Source organism: Bactrocera dorsalis, chromosome 1, assembly GCF_023373825.1.
Source record: "Bactrocera dorsalis isolate Fly_Bdor chromosome 1, ASM2337382v1, whole genome shotgun sequence".
Classification (NCBI taxonomy): Eukaryota; Metazoa; Arthropoda; class Insecta; order Diptera; family Tephritidae; genus Bactrocera; species Bactrocera dorsalis.
Window position 1 is genome coordinate 51,875,139 of NC_064303.1, and position 25,065 is coordinate 51,900,203.

The 25,065-nt window shown below is 39.4% G+C and overlaps 1 protein-coding gene across 2 annotated transcripts in view; it reads right to left on the minus strand.

Moving 5' to 3' along the window:
- Positions 1-25,065, minus strand: part of LOC105222374 (protein abrupt) — a 385,492-nt gene that overhangs the window by 16,852 nt on the left and 343,575 nt on the right. The gene's annotated exons all lie outside the window — the stretch shown is intronic.

Here is a 25,065-nt window from a genome sequence, read left to right on the forward strand (position 1 = left end):
GGTCATCAATTATATTAAAAATGTTTAGGATCCATTAATCAAGCTATTGATAACCTCAAGACCCCAACCCCAATAAAGGAAAGAGTTTCAGAAGAATTTACATCGCGGGACATAGGACCCTCAATACATATACCCCCTTGTGATACGGACATATTTTATGGAGATTTCGCAACCTGGCCTTCATTCCGAGATATGTTTACGGCTATATACGTAAACAATCACAAAATCAGCAACGTGGAAAGACTGTTCCATTTGATTCAAAAAACCCGAGGAGAAGCAAGAGCAATTGTTAAAAACGCACCTTTAACAAATGATGGTTTCCTGATGGCATGGAGGGACCTGGTATCCCAATACGAGAACAAACGAGTTCAGGTCAACGCGCAATTGAAAATTGGTTCAATCTACCCCAAGCAACCCAAGAAAGTGGAAGCGCGATTAAACACTAGAGATGGCAAATATTTGAGTACCTGTGACTTTGTCACAGAGAATATATTTAGTGCGACTTTAAAAATGTGCGTCTTAAAATATAACGAATCATTTACATTAATTTTTTTACGAAACTGTTACAAATCAGTTTGCTTATACTCAATAAAAATTAAAGATGTCTGTGTCAAAAAGAACCAAAATGAGTTATGTGTGGCAATTTTTTAAAGAAGTGGATGCTGTTTTCGCAAAATGTGATATTTTGGCCTTCTTTTCCATTTAATGTAAATATTTTTAACTATTTAATTTTATTTTTTATGTATATACTTTGTATTTGGTGATTTTCTAAAAATGAATTTACTATGCTAATTTCTGTTTATTCTAATAAATATGTACATTGTACCTAAATGAAAAAAGGAAACAATTTTGTTCTACTTTATTGGCCTATGTCTGTTACAATTTTTATTCTAGTCACAGTCACAGTTTAAAATCACTGCAACTACAAAGTCACAGTCACAAGTAGCAGTGTTCCTTAAAAGTCACAACATCGCCCATCACTATTAAACACCTTCAGAGGACCGTCAACAATTGTCTCACAAATCTCCACAACGTGTACATAGACACCCGTAGCTGGGACCCCATCATAATCTTCTTATGTGGATTGAAACTACCCAAGACCCTACTTCATCAATTCGAGGACACCCTAGAAGATAACTCGGAAATACCATCTTGGAAAACTTTCGACGCGTTTCTCACTCATCGATATAAATCTTTGGAAGCAGCCGGAAATCTAACTGACCCCGTTCCAGTGACCCGATCCGACAGTGGATCCTATAGAAAAGGAAAAGACAGGAAGTTCAGCACGTTTCACGCTAATGTTTCCGGAACTTCGACCCTGGATTTTTCACACGCTAGTGCACACCCAGTTAGAGGCAACAACTTTTCAAAAAAACCTCAAGACATTGAAAGTTGTAAGCTTTGTAGAACACAACATTCAATTCGAGAATGTCCAAAGTTCTTACAAATGAATGTTGAGACCCGAATAACCACAGTAAAAAATAATGGTTGTTGTTTCAATTGCCTTGCATTATCTCACAGTTTCAGCGATTGCAAGAGCAAATATTCTTGTAGAATATGCAGAAAGAAACATAACACACTTCTGCATAGGCATACACCAACCCGTTCCCAATCCCCCCCGCAAGGATCAAGAGCCTCAAACCCGCCTCTTGACCCAAACACCAGTAGTACCTCCCAAACCCTTAATACCAATATAAATCCGCAAGCCTACACAACTCTCTTACAGTCCACTACAAATAAAACCCAATACCCGCAAAACTTCAGTGGGAAGCAGATATTGTTAGGTACTGCTGTAGTCCAAGTTTTATACAAAGGGCAAACATTCACAGCTCGCGCACTAGTCGACTCCGGGTCAGAAGCCACTTTTATTTTAGAGAAATTCCAGAGAAAATTGGACATACCCACGTTCAGGAGAAATGCACAAGTGACTGGATTGAACAACACCGTTTCGGCAACACCCACCAAAATATGTGAACTCACCCTTCGTTCATCGACAAGAAAGGAGTTTAAGATAACAACACACGCGTTCATCTTAAAATCTTTAACCGAAAATTTACCCACTCACTCACTTAACACGATCATTACTGATACAGATTTCGGTTTTAGTTTAGCTGACCCTCACTTTTATAAACCCAGACCAGTGGACATATTGATCGGAAGTGACCTGTACCCACAAATAATTCTCAGTGGTGTACGGAAAAATGTACTCGGGACCCTTCTAGCCCAAGAAACGGAATTCGGATGGATTTTATCCTGACCCATACCAGAAAAACCCTTATCACCCTCAATAATGTCATTTTTCAAAAGATGACCCCAGACAAGTTGCTCACACAATTTTGGGAAGTTGAAGAAGTTCCAAGGAAGCCTCTACCATCAACTTCAGATATAGTTTGTGAGCAAATTTATAAAAATACGACCCACAGAAACTCAGATGGGCGCTATGTGGTAACATTACCCTTTAAAACCCCAGAAAACATAGAATTGGGCAACTCAAGACACATAGCTCTAGCTCAATTTCTTAGAAATGAAAAATCATTGTCGAGAAAACCCGAAATAAAAGCGGAATACGACAAGGCCGTCAACGAGTATTTGAAACCCGGTCATATGACAAAAATAGAATACGACCCTGCGGATAGTACGAAAGCGTATTATCTGCCACATCACGCAGTCATTAAACCGGATCGCATAACGACTCAACTCCGAGTGGTATTCAACGCTTCATGCCCCACCTCGAACAGGAACAGCCTCAATGATGTACTACATACTGGACCCATTCTACAAGCAGACCTCGTAATCCTAGTAGTAAAATGGCGAATGTTTTAAATCGTATTCAACGCAGATATCCAAAAAATGTATCGTCAAATACTCGTTGAAAGCAGACACACTCCGTTTCAAAGAATCTTATTTAGGAAATCCCCTAACAACCCTATAGAAGATTTTGAATTACAAACTGTTACGTTTGGTATTAACTGTGCTCCATTTCTAGCTATCCGTACCCTCCTCAAATTAGCGGATGATGTACAAGGAACCTACCAACAGCGATATTGGCACGAGATGAACTCACTTCATCTTTAAAGTCCGCAGGATTCGCTCTATGCAAATGGACCTCAAATGACCCGAAAGTTTTATCTGGAATCCCACAAGAACATCTATTGGATACCAATTCACTCAGTTTACCAGAATCCAATAACACAAAAACACTAGGAATCAGATGGAATGCAAAAAAAGATGCGTTCTTTTTTCTCATCAACTCTATTCAGATTAAAACGTCGTATACTAAAAGAGAAGTACTATCGATTATAGCAAAATTGTTCGACCCAGCTGGTTGGCTCAGCCCCGTTGTAGTCACCGCAAAAATAATAATGCAACAGATCTGGCTGGATAAATCCGATCGGGATGAATGTCTGAAATCCTTAACCCTCCATCGATGGAAAATATTCATAAAGGACTATGATTCCTTAAATCTCATTGAAATTCCTCGATGGACCCACTTTTCGACATCGGCGATCATCAATTTTCATGGATTCTCTGACGCATTTGAAAAGGCCTACGCCTCAGCCCTATATATCAGTGTTTCTACGAACACAAATACCTGGACAAACCTCTTGGCATCCAAGACTCGCGTGGCCCCAATAAAAACTATATCGTTACCAAGGCTAGAACTTTGCGGAGCAGTTCTTCTGGCGAATCTCGTGGATGCAACACTACCACAATTAAGTATAACCCAATACCGTACTCACCTTTGGACGGATTCCACAATTGTTCTTTCATGGCTTATCAAACCCCCATGCACATGGACAACCTTTGTATCCCACCGAATTGCCACAATCGCAGAAAAGGTTGGATCCAAAAATTGGACTCACGTCGAAAGCCAAGACAACCCGGCAGATCTAGCTACCCGCGGAAGCACACCTCTGGAAATGGTTAATAATAACCTCTGGTGGCACGGACCCCAATGGCTAGCACGAAGCTAATTATTTTATCCCAAAAGAAGTATTTCCAAGAAGAGTATGAAGCCTTAACCCGGAAAACCAGCATACCCAAAAAAAGTACAATTTTGACACTAAACCCTTTAATCGATCCCAAAGGAATAATGCGAGTTAATGGTCGGTTGAGCAATTCAGCGGCATTATCATACAACGAGCGTTATCCGATTATATTACCCTATAGCAGTCGATTAGCCAAACTACTCACCCAATTTACCCATCTAATAACCCTTCATGGCGGCAACCAGCTAGTCTTACGACTTATGCGTTCGGAATTTTGGATACCGAAGCTGAAAACCGTCATCAAGTCTACCATTCATCAGTGCAAAACTTGCGTTTTGCACAAAAAGCGCAACACTACTCAGATTATGGCAGCACTACCCGCAGAACGTACCACCTTAACCCGTCCATTCGCAGCAACAGGAATCGATTTCGCCGGTCCTTATGACATAAAAAATTACACCGGCAGAGCATTTTTGATCACAAAAGGCTATGTATGCGTATTTGTTTGTTTTGCAACCAAAGCCATACATCTAGAGCCAGTAAGTGATCTCACCACCAACGCATTCATGGCCGCATTCGCACGTTTCTTTTCCAGGCGCGGATGTCCCGCCGATCTCTATTCGGACAATGGTACTAATTTTGTTGGAGCGTCTAAACTTTTAGTTAAAGATCGGCGAGAATTCATGAAGTCATTGAAAACTCAATTAACAACTAGTGAAGCGCACCAAAACATCAACTGGCACTTTAACCCTCCAGGAGCTCCACACATGGGTGGACTCTGGGAAGCAGGAGTGAAAAGTTTAAAGAGCCACTTGAAAAAGGTGTCTCAGAACCAGAAATTCACTTTCGAAGAACTAGCTACCCTTTTAACCCGAATCGAAAGTTGCTTGAATTCTCGTCCTTTAAGCTCATTAAGTGAAGACCCAACAAATTTAAAACCTTTAACTCCAGGTCATTTCTTAAAAGGTACCCCTTTATTAATCCCAGCAGAACCCAACTTTGAAGATGCACATCTAAGCACTGCACAAAAATGGCAAAAACTGAAGATACTCCATCAACACTTCTGCAAACGATGGAAAGAATATTTCAAAGAACTCCACAAAAGATATAATTGAAAATACCCTCAACGCAGCATAGACGTTAACGATATGGTAGTTATACGTCAAGAAACTCTACCCCCAAATGAGTGGAGACTTGGTCGCATCGAAAAAACATATCTCGGTGCAGACAATAAAGCAAGAATAGTTGACATACGTACCTCTCAGGGAATAATTACCCGCCCAATAACCAAAATAGTCACTTTACCAAATAATTAATCTTATTTCCTTATAGTGACATGGCCCCTCAAAGCAGTACGAAGTCGATTTGCAGCCGCCAAAGCAGCCCCACATTCACTGTGCGATCACTTAGCGTGACCCGTACTATCAGCCCACTCTCCGACGAAGGAACCCTAGCAAGACGCCTGCATCGCTTTAAAGCGACCCTTTCCCCATTCGAGAGGAGCGTGGAAATACGCATCGCACGGCCCGACGTACCATCAGCCTTTCCCCTATTCGGGAAGAACGAGGAAGTACCCATCGCACGGCTCGGCGTGCTATCAGCCGTCCATCAAAACGAGCACACAAACACGTCGCCTGTGGATGGTGTAAAAAAGACCATAGACTGGTAACATGTTCAAAATTCACCAAAATGAACATCACCGAAAAGTTTGACGCAGTTAATAAATACAAGTACTGCGTCAATTGCTTGGCCAGATCACATTCCACCCAAAAGTGCACAAGTAAAAAACGATGTGCCACGTGTAATGGGGAACACCATTCAACCCTACATGGGCACCCCAGGTTGTTCTGCAAAGAGCCAACGAAATCATCAAAGAGCGAAGAAAGATTGCATAGACAAAAAGATCTACCCACGTTATTGGCCAAGCCGACCCTCATACCAACAGTCATGGTCAAAATTAAACCCGATGGCAAATGAAACAAAATACGAGCCATAGTCAACCCGACCCGAAAGGTGACTATAATTGCATCAGAGCTGGTTCAGAGATTGAGGTTACCGAAAACGTACCTCGACTCGCATCGCATATGCAAAGTCGTCATAGGATCATTAACTGATTCCGACTGGCATGTCGAAGTTAACTGCCTATTGACGCATGATTTACCGACTCGACCCTATAATCGTGACTTAAGTGGCGAAATCATAAAGAAGTTCGACCACTTAGTCCTAGCCAACCTTACATTTTGGAAAGACGACAAAATCATGTTGGAACTGGGAGCTGACATCTACCCAAAATTGATGAAACCCGGATTATTCAACCCCGATAACAGCACCGTGATCGCACAAAACACCGCACTCGGTTGGACTTTAACCGGTGCTTGTGCGATTTAAACCCAAAGTATACCTCCAACCCGTTTATAACAATACTCATTTACCCAATTCAAAATAGATCTAAACATCTTTTTGTTCGCAGACACTGCAAGGCGGCCGGGATGTTCATACCAAATGAACACATCCCTGCATTGTCCTCCTAACTCGTCTAAATACGAATTAGAGGACAATGCAAAAAACACCCAACAGCGCCAACATAACAGCGAAGAACCCAACAAACAGAATAACACAATAAAATGAATCACCACAGCGATCGGACAGACGGCGCCAAAGCAGCAGCAGCAATAACAACCACAGCAGCATCAGCAGTAACAACAGCAACAGAATAAAAGGTCTCAACGCGGGAATAAATAACCACATCAGGTTTTATTTAAATTTTATATTGTATTATACTTATAAATTACCCCTTAAGTTATATAAGAATTATATTTATACTTATTTCATATAACCCAAATTATAAGTATATATTCACACATACCCACACACTTGTATATACTAACATACATATACATATATTACACACCCTCAAACACACAAAGTGAATTATTAATTACCCGAAATCTAATACTTTTTATTTTATTTGGCACACCGGCAAATATATCGTCGACAACCCCGACAGAGTGAGTGCAAGCAAGAAAGCAACAGGGTTGAACGGTCTTGTTTTATGATGCATACAAAAACGAATAACGGAAACGTGTCGGCGACGCATACTTGGTGCGTGGATAGCGGTGCAACTTCGCATTTGTGGTGCGATCGCAGCTTGTTTACAAAATATACAAACGCTAGTGAAAAAATTTGGTTAGCTGGTGGACAGTGTATTGACGCAGTAGGCCGTGGCGACGTTGACGTCGGCGGTACACTGATTACATTGAAAAATGTTTTGTATGTACCAGCATTACAATATAACTTTGTGTCTGTGAGCAAAGCAGTAGAAAGCGGTAATACAGTTTCGTTTGAGCGAGATTGCGTCGAAATTAAAAATAACAACAATTGCGTGTTATTGAAAGCGTTCAAGGACAGTGGACTTTTTATATACAAGAGCGATCATAACAAATGTTTAAGTACAGTTACACAAAATGATACAGAAAGAAATGCATTTAAGTGGCATAATCGGTATGGACATGTAAATTTTAATTGTTTAAAGGACATGTCAAGCAACCAATCAGTGTTTGGGTTAAAGATTGGTAAAGTGCCGAATGAAATAGCATGTAAGACATGCGCAAAAGCAAAAGTTAATGTGAAACTCTTTCCTCAAGTTTCAGAAAAGCGAGCAAAACAGTTACTTTCTGTAGTGCATAGTGACGTTTGTGGTCCAATAAATTGCACATCAATTGGTGGTTCACGATATTTTGCTACATTCATTGATGACAAATCGCGATACATGGGTGTATATTTTTTAAAAACGAAAGATGCTGTTTTTGATGCCTTTAAAGAATACAAGGCTATGGCAGAAAAGCAAACCGGTTGTAAAATTAAAAACTTGAGAAGCGATGACGGTCGTGAATACATATCAAATGTGTTTGATTCTTATTTAAAACAAAACGGTATAATGAGACAATTAACAGTGCCTTATACTCCGCAGCAAAACGGTGTAGCGGAACGTGCAAATAGGACATTGGTAGAAATGGCTAGAGCAATGTTAGATTATGCGAAAATTGGCGAGCATTTTTGGGCAGAGGCAGTGAAAACAGATGCATATATACGTAATCGAACAGTGACAAAAATTCTCGTGAACAAAACGCCACATGAATTGTGGGTGGGTACGAAACCCAATGTATCGCATTTTAAAATTTTCGGTTCGACGGCAGTGGTTCTCGATAAAAAACAATCAAAAAAGTTTCGCACTAAAGGTAAAGAGTGCATTATGATCGGTTATTCAGAAATAAGTAAGTGTTATCGTCTGTATGATCAAGAAAGCAGAAAAGTTTTTGTCAGCCGCGATGTCATCTTCATCGAAAAGCCTAATGATACTCAATAGGCAGATACGAAACTCATCGAATTCGACGAAGGTGAACTGCAGGGCATCGTGTTGCCTACAGTGCAGTTACATAGTAAAAACAACGATGGCGAGGTAGCAGATACTCAAGTGGTAAACAGCGAAGGTGTAGAAAGTGATCAAAGTGACGACGACACCAATAATGTACGGGATGCAGTAGTGATTAGTCGAGGTAGTCCAAAATTGTTGGGTACTGGCAAAAGAGGACGTCCGCGAAAACAATGCAATGAACTCCATTTAATGTGTGAAGAGTCAGTAGAGGCACCAAACAGTGTTGCAGAGGCGTTAAATAGCGATCATTCTACTGAATGGAAAGCCGCGATGGAGAAGGAGTATGCAGCACTCGTGAAAAATGGCACGTGGATACTTGCTGATTTGCCACAAGGTCAAAAGGTGGTTGGATGCAAGTGGGTATATACTGTTAAACGTGACAAATTCGGCGACATTAAGCAATTTAAGGCGCGATTGGTAGCCCAGGGTTGCAGTCAGCGATACGGCGTAAATTATTTTGAGACATTTTCTCCAGTCGTCAGATACGCAGATATTCGAATGCTAATCGCATTGGCGGTTGAAAATAATTTGTACCTACACCAAATTGACGTGTCATCAGCGTATCTCAACAGTGAATTGCATGACGAGGTTTATATGCAGCAACCAAAGTGTTTCATCGATAGAAGATATCCAGATCGCGTTTGAAACTAAAGAAGTCTTTATAGCGGTCGTGAATGGAATGCGAAATTAGATTCTGTTCTTCAAGATATGGGATTTAAGCCATGTCCCAGCGAGTCATGCATTTATGTAAGAAATTCGAAAAATGTAACGAATTTAATTGCAGTGTACGTAGATGATTTAATCATTGCGAGTTCGAATAAGTCTGTACTAATCCAGATCAAAGCTGACATAGCAAGCAAGTTTGACATTGTTGACGGTGGTCAGTTAACGCATTTCTTGGGCATGGAAATAGGGCGTTACGGTGATACGGGCAGTATGACGTTGTGTCAAAAGCAGTACATTTTAAGGTTACTTAAAGAGTACAATATGGAAGATTGTAGTAACGCTACAACTCCATTGGATGCTGGGTTTAAGATTCATTGCAGTAACGAAATGTGCAAGAAGGTCGATAAAGTGCAGTGTTTAAATGAGTTAAGCATCCACCCCCTCTACCCGGTAAAACTGGCGCATCCTAATACCACAGCGCAATTCACCACAACTGATGCCACTACTACACAGCTCACCACACCTTTACCCCTACCCATTAAACAAAAAGGATGGACAACGGGATAGGAGACTCAATTGGTTCTTCATAATTCGCACGTTAACATATACACTGCGCCGCGTCGACACCGTTCAACACAATTCGACATTCAGTGCGTCCATCAACATATGTATCAAGATTCATTTTATATACTTCGTTTTTGCGACACCAATCAAGCGCGTTGCAGTCAGCACCACATACAATTCCGTTCTAATTCGATCACCTTCAAGGACATCCGAAATAAAGAAACATTTAATTTAAAGAAAAATAATATTTATGTAAAATTAAAGATTTTTCAAATAAATTATGTTGTATAATTACACAAGTGTGTTACACAAGTAAACGCGTATTTTTTATTTCATATGTGCGGAATAATCGGTTCAGGTTATGCATATGTACATATCTTCATATGCACATAGTGATTACCAAGGTAAACATAAAGATATGGTGGTTACAATTTAACTATGGTCCTTCGAGCCTCACAGAAAGGCACTATGTGATATACAAAATTAAATAAATATATAAATATGTATACTGGTGTGGTGACAAAATAAATAAATAAAAAAAACAGAATAACCAAAGTGCAGTGACAGTACTAAAAAATCAAAAGAGAGTGCAGTGCAGTGGTACAGAGCCAGAAATAGATATATACATACATACGAACATATCTATATACAAGTACATATACATAAATACATTTAAACATTAATAATAAACAAAGCATTTTTTTTTTTTTTTTTTTTTTTTTAGGCCGTAAGGAGGGTTTAAAATGCCTTCGCACCGTATAGGGATCGTCATCCTATGTGAGTGGTGTACCCACTAAAACACTCCCCCCTTCTACCATGGATTTTTTCCCTACCCCGGGACCGCTTTAGCATTACTTCAGGGCAAGGTTTCCAAGATGGACCCATTACAGGTCAGTTTCTACTCTCCCTGCGTCCAGGGATGCCTACGGTTTTCTAGCCAGCATCAAGCTATTTGCTCATCTTCTATTGGGAGTCCGCATCCATGTCTCTTTTTATAGTGCGTAAAACATGTTCCACGTACCCGGCAATTATTTCCCAGTTTTCCTTGCTTGCTATCATTTTTCCTGAAATATTTTCCGTACTTAATTCTCCGAGCTTATTTTCTACAGTTCTTCGGGCTTCTTTCCATCGGTGGCACTTGAAAAAGGTATGGTTTGCATCATCTAGCGGTTCGTCTCCGTAAATGCATGCTGGACTTTCTGTTTTTCCCATGTTGTACAGGTATTTTCGGAAATACCCGTGCCCAGACAGCATCTGTGTTATGTAGAAATTTACCTCGCCGTGGTTTCTACTGTGCCACGTCTCTATTTCCTTAATCAGTTTGGCGGTCCATCTTCCTTTGCTCTCCCTTGTCCACCGATCTTGCCAGAGTTCAAAAGTTTGCTTCCTCGCCTGTTGTCTTGTGGCCATGTGTATTTCAATTCCGTCTTTCTTCCATAGCCAGAGTTGTCTTCTCTCCTTTGCGAGAAGGTCTATTGGGATGACGCCGCTTATCACTAGCACTGCGGGTTCGGATACAGTGCGGTACGCCGAGGCGACTCTTAGGGCTGCTGTCCTCTGCACTTTAGCTAGCACTTTCCTTCTATGTTCTACCTTTAATGTGTCGGCCCATATTTCGCTCCCGTATAATAGTACTGACTGTGTTGTGTCCATAAGCAATTTCCTTCTGCTTGCAAGTGGGCCTCCGGTGTTTGCCATGAGTCTTGCTAGCGCCATTGTTATATTGGCTGACTTTTTTGCAGCGTGTTGGATTTGAGCCCAGTACGTCAGTTTGTTGTCCATTCTTATTCCTAGGTATTTTAGGGTTTTCGTCGTTTGGATAGTTTCTGAATGGACTTGCATGTTTACCTCCAGCGGGATGTGTTTCCTAGTGAGCAGGATCAGTTCTGTTTTTTCTGCAGCTAGGCTGAGGCCGTGTGAGTCCAACCATGCCTGTGTTCGCAGCATGACTTGTGTCAGTCTGCGCCTGGCCATGTCTGTATTACGCGCAGTTATGACGGCGGCGATGTCGTCTGCATAGCCTACGAGGTAGCAATCGTCAGGCATTTCAACGTTTAAAATTCCGTCGTAGCTGGCGTTCCATAGATCTGGTCCAAGTATAGATCCCTGCGCTGCTCCAGAGGTTATTTCCTTACTTTTTAGGCCGTCACTCGTGTCGTACAGTAGTTTCCTGTCTTTAAGATAGCTTCGTATCATTTTCATCAAGTAAAGGGGCGTTTTGAAGCGGCTTTCTAGTGCGTCGATCATATTTGCCCATTTTGCGCTATTGAATGCATTCCTTATGTCTATTGTTGCGAGGAGGACTATTGGTCTCGAGAAGTTATTTTTTCGATGAGCTTCCTCCACGCTGCGCACGACGTCTTCCACAGCTCCGATGGTGGACCTGCCTGGTCTGAATCCGTGTTGTCGCTCTGATAGGCCTCCAGCGTCGTTTATGGCGGATATGATGCGGGGTTTCAGCAGTCTTTCTAGCAACTTTCCTGCTGTATCTAGCATGCATAAAGGTCGGTATGCTGATGGTGTTCCTGGGTCTCCTTTGCCTTTGCTGATTAGGGTCAGCTGCTGCCGCTTCCATATTTCTGGGAAAATGCCCTCGTTTAGGCATGCATTATACATGGATAGCAGTAAGTGTGGGCGTTCCGTAGCGATTAGCTTTAGCACTTCCACCGGTATCCCATCAGGCCCAGGGGCTTTTCTGGTCTTTAGAGTGTTTGCTGCAGTGTTCATTTCCTCCAATGTGAAAGGCGGCCATGAGCTCTCTTGTGTATGTTCTAGTGGGTCTCTTCCCAGATCATGGGTTGGGAACAGGGTGTTTACGATGTTCTCCATAACTGCGGCGTTTAACTCAGGGGTGGCCTGTTTTGCTCCGAGTTTTTTCATCACAATCTTGTATCCGAGACCCCACGGATTTTTGTTTATATCGTTTCGTAGCTCCTCCCATTTATCTTTCTTTGCCTTTGCTATTGCGTCTTTCAGCTCAGTTTTTGCAGCTTTATATTCCATATGCTCCTCCATTCCGTTTCTTCCTCTTCTTCTGGCTCTTGTGTATCGTCGTCTATTTCGCAGGCAAGTTTGTCTAAGGTTTTGGATTTCGTCCGTCCACCAGTAAACTGCTTTCTTTGGATGTCCCCCTTTTATTTTGGGCATTGCTACTTTACATGCCTCGGTAATGGTGCTCAGGGTTGCTTGAACGATCAGCCTAGCTGTGCTATTTACATGGTATTTTGGTGGGTTTTCATCTATGGCTGCGAGGAGCTTTTCTGAGTCTAGCTTGGAAGCGTTCCATTTGCGTGTTCCTCTTCTTATCTTCGTTGCTGGATTTCTATCTGGGCCTATGAGGTAAGATATGTATTGGTGGTCGCTACCAGTATAGTCTTCCAAAACTTTCCACTCGCGCAGCTGGCTTGCGAGTCCTTCGGACACCAGCGTGATATCGGGGGTTGTGCCGTTGCATCCTGGCCTTCTGAAGGTAGTTTGGGATCCCCTATTTGCGACGATAAGGCCTAATCTAGCCGCCATGTCGAGGATTTTCCGGCCCCTTGAGTTTGTAGTCGGCGTGCCCCATTCCGTGGCCTTGGCGTTGAAGTCTCCGGCGATGATCAAGTGACGGTTTCTTTGTCGTGCAGCATCCTCTATAGCATCGAGCTTTGCTTGGAAGTCTGTGATGGGGTCGCTCGGTGTCAGGTAGCAACTTATTACCGTAATGCTTTCGTTTTCCATCCAGACAAACCCGTTTCCTCTCCCGCTGTTTGTTTTTCTGAAACTACTCCTTTCCGTTTGCCATATTGCCGCTGTTGCGGTGATGTCTTCCAGCCATGTTCCATCTTGCGCTATTTTGTATTGCTCGCTAACGATTGCTACCTCTGTTCCGAGTTCCAGCATGAGTTGCGGCAGGAGGTGGTCAGCCGTTTTGCTTCTGTGCATGTTGCACTGTAGGATCTTCATGTTCTTGTTTTTTCTCTATACGACTCGCATGACCGAGACCCTGGGATGTGATCTGTTTGGGTATGCTTATGTTCTACGCAGAGACAACAGCTCGGTGAATTTTTGCAGTCTTTCAGCTTGTGCCCGGGTTTCCCACATCTTATACATAATCCTTGGCCTTTTCTGTCGGGCCCTTTGCATTCCCATTGTAAGTGGCCGAAATCGAAGCATCTGTAGCATTTTTTGACTTCCTTCATAAGCTTCATCCTGCAGCTGATCCATCCTATTTTTATGTGACCTTCTTTTAGTACCCTGTTTGCGCTATCGGCTGTCAGCGTCACATATGCGCGTATTTGTTCGCGAGTATTTGGAACGCTTGTCCTCACTGTGATTTCTTCATCTGAATTCTCTAGCACACGTCTTACGGAGGTCGTGACTTCCGCTGCGGTGGATAAAGAGTCGAGGTCTCGGATCTCAATTGTGGCTTTCTGCTTTAGCTCGCTTACAGAAGCTATACCACGTAGATTGCTCGTGAGAGCATTTCGGAGCTCTGGTTTCGTTTTTTCTCCTTTCTTCAGTTCTAGGAGCAGGGCGCCTGATTTTGTTTTCCGTATTGCTTGGACTTCCACCTTGTCTTGGTCTGTCATGACGTGTTTCCGTATGTTTTGAAGCACCTCCGCGTAGCTGCGGCCTTCTGCCGGTTTGATTATCACAGCTTCTGGTCGAACTCTTGTTCTGGGTGCCCGTTTCTGCTTCTGGAGCTTGTCATCTTTTTGTTCTTGAGTTTGCTCTTCGCTTTGATGTCCTTTTGGCTGCTGTTTCCTTTTTCCTTTCACTACGTGCCACACAGTATTTCCGGGTCCTCGCCCCCTTTTCTCTGACTCCTGTTCTATTGGGCTTGGTGCCGTTCGTTTGGAAAGAGTTGTCACTGGCGTTGAAACATCGGCTTGTTCGTTGCATGTATCCAAGGAACTAGTTGTGTTCGTGCGTCTCGTGTCCCTTTTTGCCTTCTTCCAGTTTCGGCGCAGGCTACCGATGATATCGAAGAGTTCGTCTAGCTCGGATATCCCATTTTTTACGTCGGTACTTATGTTTTTCTGTCTTAGCATTGCCAGCTTCATCTTTTTCAGGGTAGCGCTGCACTTTAAAAGGGCTTCATCCTCTTCTGCTCTCATCTTCCGAATGAATTCCTGCCTTGGGGAGTTGTGTCCAGTTGCTTCATCCTCTTCTGCTCTCATCTTTCGAATTAATTCCTGCCTTGGAGAGTTGTGTCCATTTCGTAGGCCTCGGTCGGTAGCCGGAGTCCTATTACTCATTTTCCTGTTTGCTTCCGCTGATTCAGGCATAGAGGAGGCGGTTTCCTCCACGCAAACCGTTTGGATTGCCCTATCATTTCCCATCTGTGGCGGCGAGCGCAAAATTCTGCTTTGTCTTCGAAAGGCACTCAATTCGTCGTCCATTTGTCCTTTTTGGTTTTGTACTGGCGTGTTGTTTTCGTTGTTTTCTTTGTTCATTCTGTAAGGGTCCCCGCTTCAAGCCGCTATCTTCGCTCGATTGTACAGTTGCATTTTCGGTCCCTGTGGTTATCTGTGCATTGCAGGGAGGCCACACGAGGGTTGACACGAAACCTTATGGGAATTCGTGTTCAGAGCCAGGACCATAGCACTAATCAGGATTGAAATCAACTGAGCCTGTACCGCCAACCTAATGGCGACGTAGCGTCGAACGTACTTGAAGCCCTGCCAAAGTTTTAACGGGACGGAGGCGCCTATGACATTACCCTGAAAGCCATTTCTGCAAGATGTCACTCTTGCATACTGAGGTAACAGAATGCCACAGCCGTCAGCCCAAATTCAACGTTTCCAAATCGTGTGTCAAAATCGTGGTCCTACTTCGTTGCGTGTTTTATTTCTTTGTCATCTGTGCTGTGCTCTTTAGTCGGGTGCGGCAGATAGCAGTTTGCTATCTGTCATCCGTTGCCCCGGCCGAGCATTTACAGTTGGGGATTTCTTTTCCTTACGTTTTCCGTTGTAGCGTCCCTCGTCGCTATGTTGCCTCCCTCCCATGGGTAGGTGATCCCTCGAGTCAGCCCCCTATGGAGTTGTGGATGCTTATTTTGAGGCGGCATCTATTCACCTCGTCACCGGAGATTCGTAGGATGCTTCAGGTTTTTTTAAGCCGAACCCTCCTCTCCTGTCATATCATAAATCGGGCGCGATGTAAAAGCACCTGAACAAAAACAGAACAAAAGTGAATAAACAAAAAACAAAGTGCATTTAAAAACAGCAACTAAGCCAAACGAGCTCAGTGTGCTAAAATTTAAAAACAAAAATTGCAGTGAAACGAAAAATAAAAAAAAAGAAAAAGAAAAAAAAACAACGCAGTGACCCAAACAACAGAAACAAAAAAAAAAATAAATATACATATATACAGTCATAGACAAAGAAATAGCACACTTTGAGAATATAATAAAAATACGTATATTTTTCATATAAACAGAAAACAAATAATATTTTTTTTTTTATTATCGCATAAAGTGAGAAATAAAGTAGAGACAAAAATTTTTCACCCTTTGTTTAGCAAAAAGTGGTGTTCCAAAACAAAAATACACAAATATCACAAAATTTACTAAAATAAGATATTTAAAGTTTTTCCCAAAAATAAGAAATACAAAAATACAAACGTTTTAACTAAATAAACCACAAACCGGGCGCGAAACCCAAAACTTAATATAAAAGTAAAAACTAAATAAACGGGCGCGAATATAAAAACAAATACTTATATATACACACAACAAAACAACAGCAAAAGGAGGAAGGCAACTGGAGCTTAGGACGGAGAACAAACCAAGAACAAGGCATTAAGGCAGCATGAGTATATGCAAGTTATCACAGCCAGCATAGCAGTAGCATAGCTAACGAAATATACAACAACAAAGTTGTCGTAGCTAGCAAAATACGAGTATACTGACGAGAATGTTGCTCAATAAAGTTAAATTCCAAAAATTACAACAACAGCACATTTCGTCGGCACTAAACCAGAGCGGAAGTCGTGCCACCGCAATGTAAGCCGTTTCTTGAACAAACTGAGGTTTACTGTTTCGCTATATTATTGCTTACGTTAGCATTATAAAGTATATAGAATTAAGTACTAGTAAGTAAGAATTCGTACATATGTAAGTTTATAGTAATAAGCAAAAATTTTGTATAAAAAGAAATGTATTGAATAAAATAATTGGGAGTTCAACTTCACAATTCAAATGAGCGTGTCTTTATTATTTGGTGGCAACTATTAACTGGCGCCCGAGACTTCAAATTTAAATTGTCTATATCGGTTGAAAAAAGCAGCGTTAGAAAACTCTAAATCGCGCATTGATAAAATTGTTGTTGCCCGCGAGCAGAAAAAAACAGCGTTAGGAAACTGCTGTTATCTAAACAAAGTGTTTAAAGTAACTCTAATCGCACATTAATAAAACTTCTGTTATCCGCGTATAAGTAACTAAGCAGCTTAACAAAACTGCTGTTGTCTAAAAACGTGCTCAAAGAGACTCAAAACTGTGCATTAACAAAAACTATTGTTGCCCCTAAACAAGAAGGAATCAACGTAGAAAAGCTGCCATAACACCAAGTGCTCAAAGTGACTCTAATACGACAATAATAACTGTGCAACTGAGAAAATTATTCTCGCAGCATATTCAACTGTGTAGACAAAAGTGCAAAACCACCAAGACAACAATCAAAGCCTGAACTGTGACGTCATCCACTCCCAAGTAGCGGAGTAAAACACCTCAAAAAGGAACAAGTGGACCGACCGAAATCAGGATGCAGAAGCTAATACTCCCGATACTGTTGTAAGAATTAAAATTAAGTTATTCACCTTTTTGTAATCAAATTTATGTATTGAGCAAATAAATTGTAATAAGAGCAAGATTATAACAATTAGCAATAGAAAAAATTTTAAAAACTGGTGAACCTCAGTATGGAGCAAGTACAAGAAGCCATCACACACTTGACAGGCGCTATAAACGCGCAAATCGAGCAAGCTAAGATATTAAACAATAGAATAAATCAGCGAAAGCGCTAACCCAAATAACCTTATTCACTTAACAGAGGCAGACCTAGCCGAAATTAGCAGATTGCCTGATAGTGTAAAGAACCTACCGACATTCGAAGGAGACCCGACCCAATTTATCTCCTGGATCCACAATGTAGAATCTGTTTTGCAGGACTACGAACTAGTCAGAACAAAGCCGCTGTATAGAGCCATCCTACGACATATTAGGCAGAAAATTAAAGGCCCTGCAGATACGGCCTTAATCTCTTACAACACATTCAATGATGATTGGGGAACAATCAAAAATTGTTTGTCACTACACTATGCAGACAAACGCGACCTTAGGACTCTAGAACACGAACTAGGAACCTTATCCCAAAAACACTTCAGTGTAGAGCAATTCTACGCAAGAGTCAATCACCAACTATCCCTGATAATAAACAAAATAAAGAGTCATGATTATTCAAGAGAAACAAATAATGTTCTACTGGAAACCTATAGGAATCGAGCCCTTGATATATTTATCAGAGGCCTAAACGGCGAATTGTCTAGAATGCTAGTCATTCAACGCCCCAGCAACCTACCCGAAGCATACGCTTCCTGCCTTGAAATTCAAAACATTAACTTAAGAAACTATTCAATATATAAAAAAATGGAAGTAGCTCTAATCAAATACAAAACCATCAAATGAATCCAAAACCAATATTTGTACCAAGGGTATTAAACCCTGCCGAAAAAAATATAATCTATAATAAAAACATGCAAAATCAAGCACCGCCACCACCCAGACCAACCAATCCTAAACCACCAATCCCTATGGAGGTGGATCCTTCAATACTAAAACTATTTAATGTCCAAACAGAGGACGAGGAAATAAATTTTATGACAGACGCCTGTCTACCCTACCCTATTTAGAACTAACTTTAAAGAACGGGGATATCGCGAAGTTCCTTGTAGATACGGGAGCTAATAAAATCTTTGTCTCCGAAAAACTTTCAAAAAATTCAATGAAACTTGAGTGTCCTTTTAAGGTTCACTCAGCCACAGGTCAAGTAAATATAACCCATAAACTACGTGGACCATTTTTTAAAAGTATAGGTATTACAAATAATTTTGATTTCTTTACATTACCCAATTTAAAATCCTTTGATGGCATCATTGGCGATGATACCCTCAAAGAATTGGGAGCAATCATAAATAGGAAAAATGACACAATAACCCTCAAGGATGTGGTACTGCCACTAAAACAAAATATCTCTAAAGAAATAAATAATATTCAAGAAAACCCCTATGAACATGAAGTTAAGGAAATGATAAATAAATATTCGGAACTTTTCGGACCAGTCTCCGACAGTGGGACAATCGACACAACTGCATTAGCAGAAATTAAAACAACAAGTGAAGCACCGATATATACAAAATCATATCCTTACCCAACCAACCTACGGGGCGAAGTAGAAAAACAAATAAAAGAACTTCTTAACAATGGTGTAATAAGGGCTTCAAAGAGTCCATATAACTCCCCATTGTGGATTGTTCCAAAAAAACCAGGTCCATCAGGAGAAAAAATGTATAGAGTAGTTGTTGATTTTAAACGACTAAATGCAATAACTATACCTGATTCCTATCCAATACCTGATATAAACAACACTCTCGCTAGCTTAGGCGAATGTAAGTATTTTACTACACTCGACCTTACATCCGGATTCCACCAAATCAGGATGAAGGAAAAGGACATAGAAAAGACAGCTTTTTCTACAGCCAATGGTAAATATGAATTTACTAGGTTGCCATTCGGTCTTAAAAATGCCCCTTCCATTTTTCAGAGAATGATCAATGATGTTCTCAAAACGCTTATAGGAAAAGCCTGCTACATTTATATCGATGACATTATAATAATGGGAAAAACTAAAGAGGAACACTTACGAAATATTGAAGATGTGTTCATGCTTTTGTACAAATCATATTTAAAAGTCAATCTGGAAAAATCCAAATTTTTTAGAACAGAAGTAAATTTTCTAGGTCATATCGTTACCGTCGAAGGTATTTTGCCAGATCCTGACAAAATATCCGCTATTAAAAAAATTCCCGCACCTGCTAACCTTAAGGAATTAAAAGGTTTCCTGGGTTTAGCATCGTATTATAGGAGATTTATAAAAGATTTTGCAAAAATTGTTAAGCCACTTACCAATTTAACTAGAGGTGAAAATGCTCAAATAAAAGCAAGTCAATCCAAACGGATACAAATTTCACTAACAGAGGAAGGCTTGAAATCATTCAATGACATAAAATATTTGCTTACATCTTCTGAAATTCTGGTATTCCCAGACTTCAACAAACCCTTTATTCTGACGACAGATGCTTCCAATACTGCAATCGGAGCAGTCCTTTCACAAGGGATAATCGGTCAAGACAGACCCATAACTTACATCTCTAGATCACTCAATAAAACCGAAGAGAATTACTCGACAATAGAGAAAGAAATGCTCGCCATAGTATGGTCCCTCGACAAATTAAGAACTTACCTGTATGGAGCTAAAGAAATAAAAATTCTTACTGATCACTAGCCACTGACGTTTGCACTAAGCAACAGTAATAACAATGCCAAGCTAAAAAGGTGGAAAGCAAGGATAGAAGAATATAATTATAAACTAATTTACAAACCAGGAAAAACAAACGTAGTCGCCGATGCGTTATCACGGCTGCCAATAGAGGTTAATACGCTAACATCCACAGATGAAAATACACAACATAGCGCAGAAGAGGATAGCTCAAAGCTCATTCCTCACTGTGAAGCTCCAATTAACGTATTTAAAAATCAAGTTATATTTACAGAAGGAAAGGAGGAAATTACACAGGAAGAACCTCATCCAAGCTTCCATAAACATCTCATTAAATGTGAAGTTTACGATAAAGAAAAGCTAAGTAAAATCTTGAAAAGCGTTCTAAACCCAAACATAATCAATGGAATTAAAATTCAAGAGAAATACATTTCATTACTTCAACAAATATATCAAGAAAATTTCTCACAATTTCGTATCAGGATAACACAGAAAGTAGTTACCGATATCGCAGACGAAGATGTCAAATTTAAAATAATAGAACAAGAACACAAGAGAGCCCATCGCAATGGTAATGAAAATAATGACCAGATATTGGAAAAATACTATTTTCCACAAATGACTAAACTTATTAAAAAATATACTAAATCATGTGAAATTTTCGGATGTAATAAGTACGACCGGCATCCACAAAAACCCAAGTTACAGGCAACACCCATACCTTTGTATCCAACAGAAATACTGCATATCGACATTATAGAAATGTCCGGCGAAAAATATATCTCGTGCGTTGACAAATTCACTAAATTTGTAAAATTTTTCAGGATAAAAAATAAATCAGTACTACACATCAGGGATAAATTGATAAAGCTTCTACACTATTTCACTGTACCAAAGACTTTGGTCATGGACAATGAAGGCAGCTTTATAAGCCCAATAACTCTGAATTATTTAGAAGATTTGAAGTCAATGGTGTGATAGAACGTGTGTATTCCACTATTATTGAAATAATCAGATGTCTCCAAGTGGAATATCCTGATTACTCTATTAAAGAAATTGTCAACATTGCCGTTGACAGATATAATAACACGATACATTCAGTTACGAAAAAGAAACCAGCTGATATTTGCTTTGGAAGAACACAGAGAATCAACTACCAAGATTTAGCAAACTTTAAGGAAATAGTTAATTCTGACCTTCGAAATGAAATAGCCAGAAACCAAAAAAATACACTAAATTATCACAACAAAAATAGGTCAAAAATAAGAAGTTACGAACCTGGTGATACTATATTTAAAAAGAACAAACAAATTAAAGGGAAAACGAAACCCATTTTTAAAAAAGAAACTGTCACTAAAGACAATATCGTCACAATAACTACTAAAGATAACAGAAAGATTTATAAATCACATTTAAAAAACTAACTGACATTTACTCTTTAGACTCTTACCTTACTGGACAACTGCAACAGTGGACACCTACGAATATGACAGCCCGCTCGTGACGATCAAACAAGGAAAAACTAGATTACAAAAGTATAAAATTATCCACACTATCGACTTGGACGACTTCGAAAAAATTATCAACGACGTCAGACTTACTATATACCATCAACTTTCCGAGATAAATAGCTTATTAAGCTAACTGCAAACAAAAAATGCAACTATTCAAAAGAGATCAATCAATTGGATAGGATCTGCTTGGAAATGGTTAGCAGGAAATCCCGATGCCACTGACTGGGACCAAATACTTTCCACAACACATAAACTGACTGAAAACAGTAACATACAGTACACCACAAACCAATACCTTATCAGGACAAATAATAAAATATTAGAGAGTTATAACATGATTGTGGATGAAATAAGTAAGAATAACAAGGAATTATTCGCACAAACATTATAGAATAGGTTAGGTATCGTAAAAGACGAAAATGCAAAAATTATAATGGCAACCCAATTAACAAAACAAGGAATCGTTCATTCTCAAATTCTAAATAAAGAAGATATCGCAAATATTCTCTCTCAAACTGAGACACTACCTTTTAAAAATGAACTGCAAGCACTCAAATATGCAGAACCTTCTATGATTATTAAAGACTCACTTCTTTTATATGTAATTTCACTACCAAAAACCGAAGATACCCTTTACAATAATATTATCATACGTTCGACTGTAAAACACCTTAAACGAGTATACTTAGAATTCACCAATCTTTTCATATCCCAAAACGACAAATATGGCATACTTGGAAATTGCATTGAAATAGATGATACTACTATATGCAAGAGAAACCAACTTAAAAAACTAAACAAAGCCCATTGCATTTCACAGATCCTTAGCGGAGAAAAAGCGCTTTGCGATTACCAATATGTAAACCAATCTATAATTGAATTAATTAGTGAAGGAACAATATTTCTTTCAAATTTTATTGGAAATATTACCTATAATAATACATCTTTTAAACTAAATGGTACTTTTCTCATAAACTTCTTTAACGAAACTATAACCTTGAATAACGTTAGTTATACAAACTGGCAAACAAGTTCGTACCAAATCTTACCCGCAATACTTCAAAATAACCTAACGGAAAATGAAATTAAATTGGACTTAAACTACTTACATAAACTACATTTAAATAATGTAAATGAACTAGAACGGATAACATCAAAAAACATTATTTCAATTAGCTCAAGCTTCTTAGCAATTCTTGTTGCAGTAACACTATCATTAGTTTTATATATCATACTCAAACCAAAAAACAGAAATTCATTTCTTATCCCACCAATAATAGATTACCCACAGCTTTCAGTAGCCAATAATTCTTAACCAGCGAGACGCTGATGCTTAAGAAGGGGGGAGTTATCACAGCCAGCATAGCAGTTATCACAGGTAGCATAGCTAACGAAATATACAACAACAAAGTTGTCGTAGCTAGCAAAATACGAGTATACTGACGAGAATGTTGCTCAATAAAGTTAAATTTCAAAAATTACAACAACAGAGCGGAAGTCGTTCAACTTGACAATCAAATGAGCGTGTCTTTATTATTTGGTGGCAACTATTAACTTGCATATACCCAACAAAACGTACCAAACCGGCACCAAGTGAGCGTATTATGTTCACCTTAATTTAATATACATATGTACGCAAATATGTATGAATAATATTACAGTTTTATTTGAGATAAAACTTGTAATAAAAAATACCCTCTAACGGCTTGATAAGGCAAAAAAAAAAAATATTCAAACACGGTAAAAGCCGCAATACCGCTTGGTGCAATATAAATACATCTATACATACTCGTACATATGTGTATACACATAATAAGAATAATAAGTTTTGAATTTAATGCTTATATACATATGCTTACGTTTGTGTATTCCATACACAATAAACCTTCCAACAAAATAAATATTCAAAAATTTACTTGAATATTTTTTTTATCCGGCAATACCCCTTATAGTTACTTGATGAAGTAATAAGCAGGATTGCCTAAAATTTGTAAGCGAAGGAAAAACTCATAATATAAAAAGCAGCACATAAAAAAAAAATTAAAACAACAAAACAGACATACCTATTCGCATATATACCTAGTGCAATATATTTCTTCTCAGATATTATTAATATATGTATGTACATATCACAAAAACATATTGACAAAACAACAATTCAACATTTTTATTACATACTTATAATATCAGACGTATTACAAAATATGATTATTTACATACGTACATATATATAATAGTGCATACGGAAAACATCTGTTTTACCAAATTTATTTTCGCGATCTTTTCGTCGGGTAAATATTACTGCTAAACAAAAGCAAGCAGAATTACACAAAACATTACAGCATATTTATTGCTCATATACTTTTGCAATTCCTGCATACCAATGTAAAAAGCGCATTGATCTCTTCAACGAGCTCTCAATCGCACAAAGCATAAGTACATACATACATATGTATATACAAGTCCGAGTATTAGGGTGTACCTAAATACAAAATTTCGGACATCAAATATTTTAATTAATAAAAAGCGCGGTTTTTAATACAAATTCAGAATTCAAATATATTTTCGAACTAAAATATAAATAGATAATATTATTTTGCAAAAATGGTTAACAACAAAAATAATCAAAATACACCTGCAGGAGCTACACGCCCAAAACAGGTTGCTAAATTTATTTCAGAAAGTGACAGTTTAACAAGATACTGCACTAGATTTGCCTCTTCACCGATTCAAGAAAGCTCTGAATCGTTATTAGAAATAAAAAGCCAAAATCTTGAAAATTTCTGGACTCGTCTCCAATCGGCACATGACGCCATTGTAGATTCTGACGATTCAGATCTGCCACAAAATTTTAAATTATCTGCTTACGCCATATACGAAAACTGCTTAGACCAGTTCGAAGAAACAAAAGCTATGATCTCCGATCAATTAAAGCTCATTTAAGCAATTGCACCTACTCCCCACAGTAGAGTAGAGCTGCCAAAAATAGACAATCAAGAGGCAAGTTCAGGCATCCAACTCGAGGTGCCTGCATTTGATACAGAAACGTTTTACGGAGGTTATGAAGAATGGCCGTCCTTCCGGGACATGTTCACAGCCGTTTACATCAACCATCCACAACTATCAAAGGCACAAAAACTGTATCACCTCCGATACAAAACAAAAGGTCAAGCAGGCGAAATAGTTAAACAGTTCGCATTAAATGACGACAATTTCAATTTGGCTTTGGGAGCTCTAAAAGCTAGATACGAAAACAATAGAATACTGGTCGATAAACAAGTAACGACACTAACGAACTTGCCAAAAATTAAGAAAGGAACAAGTGTGGAATTCATCAACCTAGAATCCACTGTTTCAAA